This window comes from Oncorhynchus masou, chromosome 19, assembly GCF_036934945.1.
Source record: "Oncorhynchus masou masou isolate Uvic2021 chromosome 19, UVic_Omas_1.1, whole genome shotgun sequence".
Taxonomy (NCBI): Eukaryota; Metazoa; Chordata; class Actinopteri; order Salmoniformes; family Salmonidae; genus Oncorhynchus; species Oncorhynchus masou.
In genome coordinates this window covers 35,052,249-35,066,890 of record NC_088230.1, presented here as the reverse complement: position 1 = coordinate 35,066,890, position 14,642 = coordinate 35,052,249, and the positions used below count along the sequence as shown (strand labels likewise).

Genomic DNA, 14,642 nt, shown 5'->3' with positions numbered 1-14,642 from the left:
CACATTGACTCTGTACTGGTACACCCTGTATATAGCCTCCACATTGACTCTGTACCGGTACCCCCTTATATAGTCTCCAAATTGACTCTGTACCGGTACCCCCTGTATATAGCCTCCATATTGACTCTGTACCGGTACCCCCTGTATATTGCCTCCACATTGACTCTGTACCGGTACCCCTGTATATAGCCTCCATATTGACTCTGTACCGGTACCCCTGTATATTGCCTCCACATTGACTCTGTACCGGTGTATATATAGCCTCCACATTGACTCTGTACCAGTACCCCTATATATTGCCTCCACATTGACTCTGTACCGGTACCCCTTTATATAGCCTCCACATTGACTCTGTACCGGTACCCCTGTATATAGCCTCCACATTGACTCTGTACCGGTACCCCTGTATAAAGCCTCCACATTGACTCTGTACCGGTACCCCTGTATATAGTCTCCACAATGACTCTGTACCGGTACCCCTGTATAAAGTCTCCACATTGACTCTGTACCGGTACCCTCTGTATATAGTCTCCACATTGACTCTGTACCGGTACCCCCTGTATATAGCCTCCAAATTGACTCTGTACCGATACCCCCTGTATATAGCCTCCACATTGACTCTGTACAGGTACCCCCTTTATATAGCCTCCACATTGACTCTGTACCGGTACCCCCTGTATATAGCCTCCATATTGACTCTGTACTGGTACCCCCTGTATATATATTTTACTGCTGCTGTTTAATTATTTGTTACTTTTATTTTCTATTTTCTACTTATCTATTTTTTACTCAACACTTAAGTAAAAACAATTTCTTAACTTCTTAAAGCATTGTTGGTTATGGGTTTGTAAGTAAGCATTTCACTGTACGGTCTACAGCTGTTGTATTCAGCGCATGTGACAAATAAAATAAAATTTGATTTGTCACATGAGCTGAATACAACAGCTGTAGACCGTACAGTGAAATATATATATACTACAGTCTACAGGAACAATTTGTGCTTGGGTGTCTCCAGTCTACAGTTCGTCTGGTAGGGAAGAGAATTCCAAGGTGGATCCATGAAGCCCCTAAACCCCTCAACGAGAAGAGAGGAGGGAGGGAGAGAAACAAAACCGGAGTGTAGAGACTGACGACTACATCTCTCAGTGTGGCTCAGTCGTATCTGGCGCTCTCCCAAGCATCTCCTTTTCCCGCTGGGGCCACCTATCTAGTGGCCCTGAATGTAAGTCGGGAAAAAGCAACTGCTAAATGGGATATATTTATTTATTTTATTTTATCTCAGTAGTCTAAGATTACTTCCTCTCCTCATCTCCTTTCGCTTCATCTACACTGATCTGCCCTGAATGGAGAGGGGAAAGCCCAATCAAGAAGGTTTGATTATTCCCCTCAGTGCCTCAGACTCCAAACCCCAAGTCTGCTCCACCCCTCAGCTCCACAGACTCCAACCTCCCAGCCCTCCAGTCCTCTCCGCCCTTTAGCTCCCCCAGACTCCAAACCCACCCAGCCCTCCAATCCTCTCCCCCTCAGCCCCCAGACTCCAAACCCCCAGTCCCCTCAGTCTCTCAGCCCCCAGACTCCAAACCCCCCCAGTCCCCTCAGCCTCTCAGCCCCCCAGACTCCAAACCCCCAGTCCCCTCAGTCTCTCAGCCCCCAGACTCCAAACCCCCCCCAGTCCCCTCAGCCTCTCAGCCCCCAGACTCCAAACCCCCCTACAGACCCTCAGTCCTCTCCACCTCTTAGCCCCCAGACTCCAAATCCCCAGTCCTCCAGCCCCCAGAGAAAGAGAGATAGAGGAAGGGGGGGCTGTATTTCAGGCCTCCTGCCATGCTGACACATCATCACTGTGAACTGTGACCTTTGGCTGTGCGGCACAGCAACTGGCAACGCCCCTCCCACTCTAATATCATTCTGTCTGAGCTTCTGCAGGGAGTATGGCGATGGTGTGTGTGGGAGGGGGATTGTGAGTGTATAAGAGAGCGTGAGAGATTGTGTGTGAGCATGTCCATGTGTGTGTGTGTGTGTGTGTGTGTGTGTGTGTGCGTGAAGGGAGGGGGGGGTCTCTCTTCTCTCACTGAGCTTTCTCCTGCCAGCTTGGTTTTACAAGAATGAAGTGCTGGCTGCTTGCCAAGCTTCTCACAGGCTGCCAGCGCTGCACAACAATGGCTGGTCTGTGATTACTGTAAGTAATTCACTTTTAATGTTCACTTCAGATCTGGTTCTAATCTAATCATCTCATAGAGAATGACCAGTCAGACCACAGGAAGTTGGTCTGGTAATGACTTTTCAAGGAGAAGAGAAGAGAGGGAGGTTCATGCCAGATTCATTTGCTCCTGGCTGAAATATGGTTGCCAGCGTCCATATACAGCGCCTTATTCATACCCCTTGGCTTTCTTCACATTTTTATTGTGTTACAAAGTGGAATTAAAATGGATTCATTTGTCATTTTTGTTAACAATCAACACAAAATACTCTATAACATCAAAGTGGACGAAACATTTTATTACATTTTTAAGATAAATAAAAAAATTCAGAACTAAAATATAGTCATTGCATAAGTGTTCAGACCATTTGTTTAGGCCTAAGTTAGTTCAGCAATTAATAGGCGTTGATATGATTTTTGAATGACTACCTGAGTGAAGTATTGAAGTGTGAACTATTGCATTTAAAGCACAGAGTCAACTACAAAGACCAGGGAGCTTTTCGAAAGCCTCATTTTAAGAAGGGCAGTGATTGGTAGATGGTTAACAACAAATCAGACATTGAATATATCTTTAAGCATGGTCAAGTTAATAGCGATGCTGTGGGCGATGTATTAAACCCCACCCAGACACATCAAAGATACAGTCGTCCTTCTGAACTGAACTGCAGAACTGGAAGGAAACTGTTCAGGGAGTTCACCTTGAGGTCATTGGTGATTTTAAAACAGAGTTTAATGGCTGTGATGGGAGAAAACTGAAGCTGGATCAACAACACTGTAGTTTCTCCACAATAACGACCAAAATGACAGAGAAGAATACAAATGTACAAAATACAAATATTCCTAAAACTTGCATCTTGTATGCAACAATAAATGTTTTGTCCTGACTGCAAAGCCTTATGTTTGGGGCAAATCGAACACATCACTGAGTAACTACCTCCTTATATTTAAGCATGGTAAATCACTGCGTCACGATATGGGGCAAATCGAACACATCTCCTTATATGGTAAATCACTGAATCACGATATGGGGCAAATCGAACACATCTCCTTAAAAGGTAAATCACTGCGTCACGATATGGGGCAAATCGAACACATCTCCTTAAAAGGTAAATCACTGCATCACGATATGGGGCAAATCGAACACATCTCCTTATATGGTAAATCACTGCGTCACGATATGGGGCAAATCGAACACATCTCCTTATATGGTAAATCACTGCGTCACGATATGGGGCAAATCGAACACATCTCCTTATATGGTAAATCACTGCGTCACGATATGGGGCAAATCGAACACATCTCCTTATATGGTAAATCACTGCATCACGATATGGGGCAAATCGAACACATCTCCTTATATGGTAAATCACTGCGTCACGATATGGGTGGTTATGCTTGACATCAGCAAAAGACTGGGGATTGTCAGGATAAACAGAAACAGGACAGAGCTAAGCACAGGCAAAATGCTATAGGAAAACCTGCTTCAGTCTGCTTTCCACCAGACACTGGGAGATGAATTCACCTTTCAGCAGGACAATAACCTACAACACACGGACAAATCTTTATTTATTATTTACTTATTTATTTAACTAGGCAAGACAGTTAAGAACACATTCTTATTTACAATGACAGCCTAGGAACAGTGGGTTAACTGCCTTGTTCAGGGGAACAGTGGGTTAACTGCCTTGTTCAGGGGAACAGTGGGTTAACTGCCTTGTTCAGGGGAACAGTGGGTTAACTGCCTTGTTCAGGGGAACAGTGGGTTAACTGTCTTGTTCAGGGTAACAGTGGGTTACTGCCTTGTTCAGGGGAACAGTGGGTTAACTGCCTTGTTCAGGGGAACAGTGGGTTAACTGCCTTGTTCAGGGGAACAGTGGGTTAACTGCCTTGTTCAGGGGAACAGTGGGTTAACTGCCTTGTTCAGGGGAACAGTGGGTTAACTGCCTTGTTCAGGGGAACAGTGGGTTAACTGTCTTGTTCAGGGGAACAGTGGGTTAACTGCCTTGTTCATAACAGTGGGTTAATCAGTGGGTTAACTGCCTTGTTCAGGGGAACAGTGGGTTAACTGCCTTGTTCAGGGGAACAGTGGGTTAAAGCCTTGTTCAGGGGAACAGTGGGTTAACTGCCTTGTTCAGGGGAACAGTGGGTTAACTGCCTTGTTCAGGGGAACAGTGGGTTAACTGCCTTGTTCAGGGGAACAGTGGGTTAACTGCCTTGTTCTGGGAACATGGGTTAATTGCCTTGTTCAGGGGAACAGTGGGTTAACTGCCTTGTTCAGGGGAACAGTGGGTTAACTGCCTTGTTTAGGGGAACAGTGGGTTAACTTATTTGTTCAGGGGAACAGTGGGTTAAGACTTGTTCAGGGGAACACATTAACTTATTTACAGGGGATGGGTTAACTGCCTTGTTCAGGGGATCAGTGGGTTAACTGCCTTGTTCAGGAGCAGAACAACAGATTTTCGGGGATCTGACCTTGCAACCTTTCAGGTAATAGTCCAACGCTTTAACCACTAGGCTACCTGCCGTCCCGCCCCTACTTACCAAGAAGAGTCAATGTGTCCGAGTGGCCAAGTTACAGTTTGATTAATAATATTGCATGGGTTATTAATGGGTAAATATTGCACAATCCAGGTGTGGAGAGCTCTTAGAGTCTTACCCAGGAAGACTCACAGCTATAATCACTCTTAGAGATTTAGCCATGAAGACTCACAGCTGTAATCACTCTTAGAGATTGACCCAGAAAGACTCACAGCTGTAATCACTCTTAGAGACTTAGCCATGAAGACTCACAGCTGTAATCACTCTTAGAGACTTACCCAGAAAGACTAACAGCTGTAATCACTCTTAGAGACTTAGCCATGAAGACTCACAGCTGTAATCACTCTAAGAGACTGAGCCATGAAGACTCACAGCTGTAATCACTCTTAGAGACGTACCCAGAAAGACTCACAGCTGTAATCATTCTTAGAGACTTACCCAAAAAGACTAACAGATGTAATCACTCTTAGAGACTTACCCAGAAAGACTCACAGCTATAATCACACTTAGAGACTTACCCAGAAAGACTCACAGCTGTAATCACTCTTAGAGACTTAGCCATGAAGACACACAGCTGTAATCACTCTTAGAGACGTACCCAGAAAGACTCACAGCTGTAATCACTATTAGAGACTTACCCAGAAAGACTAACAGCTGTACATTTACATTTAACATTTAAGTCATTTAGCAGACGCTCTTATCCAGAGCGACTTACAAATTGGTGAATTCTGTAATCAGCTGTAATCACTCTTAGAGACTTAGCCATGAAGACTCACATCTGTAATCACTCTTAGAGACTTACCCAGAAAGACTCACAGCTGTAATCACTCTTAGAGACTTACCCAGAAAGACTAACAGCTGTAATCACTCTTAGAGACTTACCCAGAAAGACTCACAGCTATAATCACTCTTAGAGACTTACCCAGAAAGACTAACAGCTGTAATCACTCTTAGAGACTTACCCAGAAAGACCAGCTGTAATCACTCTTAGAGACTTAGAAAGACTCACAGCTGTAATCACTCTTAGAGACTTACCCAGAAAGACTAACAGCTGTAATCACTCTTAGAGACTTACCCAGAAAGACTCACAGCTGTAATCACTCTTAGAGACTTACCCAGAAAGACTAACAGCTGTAATCACTCTTAGAGACTTACCCAGAAAGACTCACAGCTGTAATCACTCTTAGAGACTTACCCAGAAAGACTAACAGCTGTAATCACTCTTAGAGACTTACCCAGAAAGACTCACAGCTATAATCACTCTTAGAGACTTAGCCATGAAGACTCACAGCTGTAATCACTCTTAGAGACTGAGCCATGAAGACTCACAGCTATAATCACTCTTAGAGACTTACCCAGAAAGACTCACAGCTATAATCACTCTTAGAGACTTACCCAGAAAGACTCATAGCTGTAATCACTCTTAGAGACTTAGCCATGAAGACTCACATCTGTAATCACTCTTAGAGACTGAGCCATGAAGACTCACAGCTGTAATCACTCTTAGAGACTGAGCCATGAAGACTCACAGCTGTAATCACTCTTAGAGACTTACCCAGAAAGACTCACAGCTGTAATCACTCTTAGAGACTTACCCAGAAAGACTAACAGCTGTAATCACTCTTAGAGACTTACCCAGAAAGACTCACAGCTGTAATCACTCTTAGAGACTTAGCCATGAAGACTCACATCTGTAATCACTCTTAGAGACTGAGCCATGAAGACTCACAGCTGTAATCACTCTTAGAGACTGAGCCATGAAGACTCACAGCTGTAATCACTCTTAGAGACTTACCCAGAAAGACTCACAGCTGTAATCACTCTTAGAGACTTAGCCATGAAGACTCACATCTGTAATCACTCTTAGAGACTGAGCCATGAAGACTCACAGCTGTAATCACTCTTAGATCAGAAAGACTCACAGCTGTAATCACTCTTAGAGACTTAGCCATGAAGACTCACATCTGTAATCACTCTTAGAGACTGAGCCATGAAGACTCACAGCTGTAATCACTCTTAGAGACTTACCCAGAAAGACTAACAGCTGTAATCACTCTTAGAGACTTACCCAGAAAGACTCACAGCTGTAATCACTCTTAGAGACTTAGCCATGAAGACTCACATCTGTAATCACTCTTAGAGACTGAGCCATGAAGACTCACAGCTGTAATCACTCTTAGAGACTTACCCAGAAAGACTCACAGCTGTAATCACTCTTAGAGACTTAGCCATGAAGACTCACAGCTGTAATCACTCTTAGAGACTGAGCCATGAAGACTCACAGCTGTAATCACTCTTAGAGACTTACCCAGAAAGACTAACAGCTGTAATCGATGCCGAATGTGTTTCTAACATGTATTGACTCAGAGCTGAATACTTATGCAATGACTATATTTTAGATATAAAAAAAACATTACAAAATGTAATACAATAAATAAATGTTCTTTCACTTTGAAATTACAGGTATTTTGTGTAGATTATTGACAACAAACCTTTGCAGGGCACTGTTTATTGCCAAACATTACTGTTCAAATTATCACAGTAATGGATGGGGAGATTGTATTCCATTGTTTGGAATACACTTCAATGAACATAGTTTATGTTGGTGTCGTTTATATCAATGTATTCAGTATTCTACTAAGAGCAATATGAAGATTTACACTGTAGAATAGATGGAGAATCCCTGTGTTGGTTCACAAATTCCTAAACTATTCCAGCTTGGTTCTACAGCATTGTGTGAAGCTTCCGGAATCATTGTGTGAAGCTTCCAGAATCATTGTGTGAAGCTTCCGGAATCATTGTGTGAAGCTTCCGGAATCATTGTGTGAAGAAGCTTCTGGAATCATTGTGTGAAGAAGCTTCTGGAATCATTGTGTGAAGAAGCTTCTGGAATCAAAGCCAATTCCAGAACATTTCCTCTTTTATTTCTGTTAGTCTTGAAATGAGACTGTTAGCTACAAAACAGAGGAAGGAAAACCACAAACTCAAAAAAAACACTACATCTACAGTAGGTGAGCATTGTCCCACCAACTAGGTTTCTTGTTGATTCCCTAAAGTCTTGATAGTACGGCTAAAGAAACATGATTTTTTTCTGAAAGTAAAGGATTAACACAAAGTATGTATTTTCCATAACACATCATTTCCGAAACCCAGAAGTAAAATCTTGTATAATTGTGTCAGTTATACAGTTATGTTACGTATGTCTGTCCATGACAGCTTACATAAAAACATACAACTACTCTCTGTCTAGTTTTTTTTTTTAAAGGTGTAGATTTTTATTGAAGGGTATTTTTCCCTATCACTAAGCAGTAAGTGGGTTAGCTAGAATACTGGCTGAAGCAGATTAGAAAACTAGTTAGCACTTTCACTTGAAAATGTTTACACACATGCACAAAGTGTGGTCTTGGGGGCGCCAAGCAAAGAATTGAAATCATGTGAATCATGTGCACAAGGTGAAGGTAGGAACCAATGGGATGTCTATTTCAAGATTGCCATACATCAGTGATGTTACAGGGGCTAGTTTAAAGTCTGTGTCAGTGACGAGTTCCTTAAGGTCATTAAGGCGTTAAGGCAAATCTACGCATCAAAAGCTGAATGGAATAAAATGATCAGGATCTGAAATATGAGAAATAAAAATGTATTTCCTAAATGTCAGTGACTTTCTGGTAAGTACATATTTAAAGAGGGTAAGAATGTCTGATGATTTATGCTAATACCAGGATTCACTCAATTTCTATCACCGATAATTAGATATAAATATCTAATAAATATGATTAAATAAATATACATATATATAAAAACATAAAATATATGTATATATATGAATATAAACAAATATATATAAATAAATATATATATATATATAAATATATAAAAATATAAACACATATATATATATTATATATATATAAATAATATAAATAAATAAATATATATATATATATAAATATTTTACAAGATATTTACACACATCTAGCCTTCCAAATATTGCATTTATGTTTGATTTATCAACCAATCTATCGAAGGGAGGGGTATAATCTATTGTGAATGACTATAGTGACTATGCACAATTACAATCTCAAAATAGGCAACACTTTGAAGTGAAAGTGGCGAAAGTGAGATCATTCTTTCGCTAACAGTTAGGGGTCAGTAGAGGTGAGCCTTCATGCCAACTAAAGAAAGTAACAAATTAACATACCCACTGTTCATGGTCCGCTTTCTAGCAGCGTTAAACAAAGATACAGATGAAGAAAACAATATTACATGGCGTTATGGCAGAGTCAATAATGTCAAAAATAAATCTAAGGACTGAGAATGAGTCTCCATTTCATTTTCATATGGGGTGAATTAACAACAACATTAAAAAAAATGTTGTGTGTGAACGTTAAGGGCCCGTTTCCCGGACCCTGATTAAGCCCTGATCTCCATAGCAACTGCTTTTTAGTCCAGGGCCAGGCTGACGTTCTCATCTCTGATCCTGAGTTGCCAAGCGATCAGCTGGTTCTCATCTTATCACCTCAATTGAAACAGTTACTTCATCGCAGTAAAATGGATACAAACTTGACACTGATCTGATCGTCTGGCACCCCAGAAGCAGTGAGGAGAGCTAAGCTAAATAAAACTAGCTAAGATAACTAAAAGCAATTAAATTCTAATGTGTTCAATTATCAATTCAATATCTCTCAACACACTAGCCTAATCAATCAAATGAAACCTGAATCTGTTCTGTTGGAGAGAATGTGCTTGATAAAAGAACATAACTTGGAATACCTTCAAAAGGTTGCAGCTAATGAATTGTTTCATTGCAGTGGGGGACACACTGGGGCACTCATAAGTATCTAAGTGTCCATCTCCTTATTTATGATTACACACACCAACTAAGAAATTAGCATGCCAGTGGCATGTAGCTGAGCTGAGCTGAGCTGAGCGAGAGAGAGAGAGAGAGAGAGAAGAGAGAGAGAGAGAGAGAGAGAGAGAGAGAGAGAGAGAGAGAGAGAGAGAGAGCGAGAGAGCGAGAGCGAGAGAGGAAAAGAGGGATGGAGAGTTGGATAGAGGGAGGGAGGGTTGGATAGAGGCAGGGATGGTTGGATAGAGGGAGGGAGGGATCGAGGGAGGGAGATTTGGATATAGGGAGGGATGGATAGAGGGAGGGGAGATAGAGGGAGGGAGGGATAGAGGGAGGGTTGGATAGAGGGAGGGAGGGAAGGATAGAGGGAGGGTTGGATAGAGGGAGGGGAGATAGAGGGAGGAGGGAGGGAGGGAGGGATAGAGGGAGGGTTGGATAGAGGGAGGGAGATTTGGATATAGGGAGGGATGGATAGAAGGAGGGGAGATAGAGGGAGGGTTGGATAGAGGGAGGGGAGATAGAGGGAGGGTTGGATAGAGGGAGGGAGGGTACAATTCCCTTTGATCGGGGCATTGTAAATCAAGTAGGCAGAGCAGAGAAGAGGGGAGAAAACTCTTTCTGGATGCACTTAAAGCAAGGCAATCAGGCTATTTCTCTGTGTATCTGGGACTAACATGGGAGTGGGCACTTGGCCTTCATTATGACACGGCGTCCAGGGGGAGAGAACGGTTATGGAGAATCACCCAGCTAGAGAGGACACTACCGTGGAAGATGTATCTTCATGTCTTATCTTGAAGTCAAACAAGGAGAAAACATACGTGTGATGATCATCCTCTGTCCTTGATCTCTTATTAAATACATTTGTTCTACAATGAATCTCCTTGGCATATCGTCTTTAACCAGAATCCATGAGTCAGCAACAGGATTTGTTTGTTTTTTCGATTATTTCCTTTGTATTGAAACCATTTACACTGTATTGTAAAATGACATGTTTACAAAGACCACTGTGTCATATACACTTTCAAATACTTTACAAATCCTAAACGTAGTTCACTTATTTATTCGACCAAGGTCTGATGTGTACTGATTATACAGGGATAATGAGTAGAGGTAAAGTAAATATAATGGGTAGGCTATACAGTGATTATGTACACAGGTAATGCAGCAATACTCACCCCTTCGTTGTTAGGCACCGTGTGAGCCAACATCTCCTGCAGGGCCCGGACAGACAGGGACTGCTCCAGGATGAAACAGCAGATACACAGGTCAGGGGGAACATACTGCAGGAAGGAGAGAGGGAGGGGGGGAGATGGGAGGGAAATAGGGGAGGGAGATGGGAGAGATGGGAGGGAGATGGGAGAGAGGGAGATGGGAGGGAGGGAGATGGGAGAGAGAGGGAGGGAGGGAGGGAGGGATGGGAGGGAGGGAGGGAGGGAGGGAGGGAGGGAGGGAGATGGGAGGGGAGGGAGGGAGATGGGAAGGGAGGGGAAGGAGGAGATGGGAAGGAGGGAGGGAGATGGGAGGGAGGGAGACGGGAGGGAGGGAGGGAGGGAGATGGGAGGGAGGGAGATGGGAGGGAGGGAGATGGGAGAGAGGGAGATGGGAGGGAGATGAGAAGAAGGGAGGGAGATGGGAGGGAGGGAGGGAGATGAGAAGGACGGAGGGAAGAAGGGAGATGGGAGGGAGATGAGAAGAAGGGAGGGAGGCAGAGAGGAGTGAAGGAGTGGGCAAACGGGAGGGAGGAAAAATTCCAATCTTAGCAAAGATAAATATAAATAGCAGTAAACACTCTATTAGACGAGAGATCTGATGACTTGCATTAGGTCTCAATTACAAGAGGCTTAAAATGGTAGATGAAATTTGACCATGATATAAATACATTTAAATTAATGGACTGACATACATTGCTTTGATACCCAAGCGGCATCATCAATGTTTGACAAACAAACTTCTACAACAGCAGATGCTTGGACGGGAATCAACATAATATAATGAATCTAATTGAAGAATTTTGTTTTATAGCTCATTTCCCCCTTACCTAACCAAACCCTGACCCCTCCTGTCTCAGCCTCCAGTATTTATGCTGCAGTAGTTTATGTGTCGGGGGGCTAGGGTCAGTTTGTTATATCTGGAGTACTTCTCTTGTCTCAGGACTACCTGGCATGATGACTCCTTGCTGTCACCAGTCCACCTGGCCGTGCTGCTGCTCCAGTTTCAACTGTTCTGCCTGTGATTATTATTATTTGACCATGCTGGTCATTTATGAACATTTGAACAGCTTGGCCATGTTCTGTTATAATCTCCACCCAGCACAGCCAGAAGAGGACTGGCCACTCCTCATAGCCTGGTTCCTCTCTAGGTTTATTCCTAGGTTTTAGGCTGGGTTTCTGTACAGCACTTTAAGATATCAGTTTTATAAATACATTTGATTTAAACTACTCGTCGCAAATCACTCCCTAGTCCTCACACACTGGCTAGTCTACCAATCAGTTCTCACACACTGCCTAGTCTACCAATCAGTCCTCACACACTGGCTATTCTACTAATCACACCCCAGTCCTCACACACTGGCTAGTCTATCAATCAGTCCTCACACACTGGCTAGTCTACCAATCAGTCCTCACACACTGGCTATTCTACTAATCACTCCCCAGTCCTCACACACTGGCTAGTCTACCAATAACTCCCCATTCCTCACACACTGGTTAGTTGATCAATGCTTCTTACCACAGTAGAGCTCTCTGTCATTATTATGAAGGTGAGGGAGGATCAGGGAGTTATCCAATACTGTACTTAGAGAGTAGGTGCTTCTTGTATATCCAAGTGAATACATTTTTGTGGTGAGCAACAACATCAAATGTATTATATGAGTCAAGATGGGTGCCAGACTGTGAATCTCCTTTCATTAAAGCTATGTTTCCGGGAGAGCTATTCCTTTAATGGAGGCCCAGACAGAGACCCAGACAGACCCAGACAGAGACCCGGACATAGACCCTGACAGAGACCCAGACAGAGACCCAGACAGAGACCCAGACAGAGACCCAGACAGAGACCCTGAAAGAGACCCAGAGAGAGACCCAGACAGAGACCCAGACAGAGACCCAGACAGAGACCCAGACAGAGACCCAGACAGAGACCCAGACAGAGACCCAGACAGACCCAGACAGAGACCCGGACATAGACCCTGACAGAGACCCAGACAGAGACCCAGACAGAGACCCAAACAGAGACCCAGACAGAGACCCAAACAGAGACCCAGACAGAGACCCAAACAGAGACCCAGACAGAGACCCAAACAGAGACCCAGACAGAGACCCTGACAGAGACCCAAACAGAGACCCAGACAGAGACCCAAACAGAGACCCAGACAGAGACCCAAACAGAGACCCAGACAGAGACCCAAACAGAGACCCAGACAGAGACCCAGACAGAGACCCAGACAGAGACCCAGACAACTCAGAAAAGACAAAACCGATTTAACAAGTGGTCTCCTGCCAGGCTAGAAGGCAGTGTGATGACACAGATATATAGGACAGTCAGGAAGGGCAGACAGATTTGCTATGACTATGGCACAGTCAATCACGTGTTAATCACACACACATACACACACACACACACACACACACACACACACACACACACACACACACACACGTGGTCGGATTGGTGGGAAAGGAACGAGAAAGGGGCCAACAGAAGTATATAAGTTGTGAATTATATGATGAAAAAACAGTAGAACTCAAAGGCTTATCTTTCCTATGGCAAAGAGTAGACGTGAATCACAAGCTAAAGTTAGTGTGGCCCATCTTTGTGGAAATGTTTTTCATTTAGGAAATCAAAATGATTTTGGGGAAACAATAGTGACGGATAATGATTTAATTGCAAAGGGAGGTCCATCCAATTATAGCAAAGAGTTCTGAGATAGGAGAGACAAAGCGAGGTCCATCCAATTATAGCAAAGAGTTCTTAGATAGGAGAGACAAAGGGAGGAACATCCAATTATAGCAAAGAGTTCTTCGATAGGAGAGACAAAGGGAGGAACATCCAATTATAGCAAAGAGTTCTTAGATAGGAGAGACAAAGGGAGGTCCATCCAATTATAGCAAAGAGTTCTTAGATAGGAGAGACAAAGGGAGGTCCATCCAATTATAGCAGAGTTCTTAGATAGGAGAGACAAAGGGAGGAACATCCAATTATAGCAAAGAGTTCTTCGATAGGAGAGACAAAGGGAGGAACATCCATCAAAGAGTTCAGATAGGAGAGACAAAGGGAGGTCCATCCAATTATAGCAAAGAGTTCTTAGATAGGAGAGACATCCAATTATAGCAGAGTTCTTAGATAGGAGAGACATCCAATAATAGCAAAGAGTTCTTAGATAGGAGAGACAAAGGGAGGTCCATCCAATTATAGCAAAGAGTTCTTAGATAGGAGAGACAAAGGGAGGTCCATCCAATTAGAGTAAGTTATTTGCTAAGAGAACAACGAGAGATGAACTGTAATGACATGGTAATCATAGCCTCTATCTACTGAGGCTCTAACTCCTCTAACTACTGAACTGGTAATCATAGCAGTGTCCTCTAACTACTGAACTGGTAATCATAGCAGTGTCCTCTAACTACTGAACTGTTAATCACAGCAGGTGTCCTCTATCTACTGAACTGTTAATCACAGCCAGTGTCCTCTATCTACTGAACTGTTAATCACAGCCAGTGTCCTCTATCTACTGAACTGTTAATCACAGCCAGTGTCCTCTATCTACTGAACTGTTCATCACAGCCAGTGTCCTCTATCTACTGAACTGTTAATCACAGCCAGTGTCCTCTATCTACTGAACTGTTAATCACAGCCAGTGTCCTCTATCTACTGAACTGTTAATCACAGCCAGTGTCCTCTATCTACTGAACTGGTAATCATAGCAGTGTCCTCTATCTACTGAACTGGTAATCACAGCCAGTGTCCTCTATCTACTGAACTGTTCATCACAGCCAGTGTCCTCTATCTACTGAACCTCTATCTACTGAACTGTTCATCACAGCCAGTGTCCTCTATCTACTGAAC

The 14,642-nt window shown here is 43.2% G+C and overlaps 1 pseudogene; it reads right to left on the bottom strand.

Annotated features, from left to right (window-relative positions):
- Positions 1-14,642, bottom strand: part of LOC135506227 (ryanodine receptor 3-like) — a 250,423-nt pseudogene that overhangs the window by 203,586 nt on the left and 32,195 nt on the right.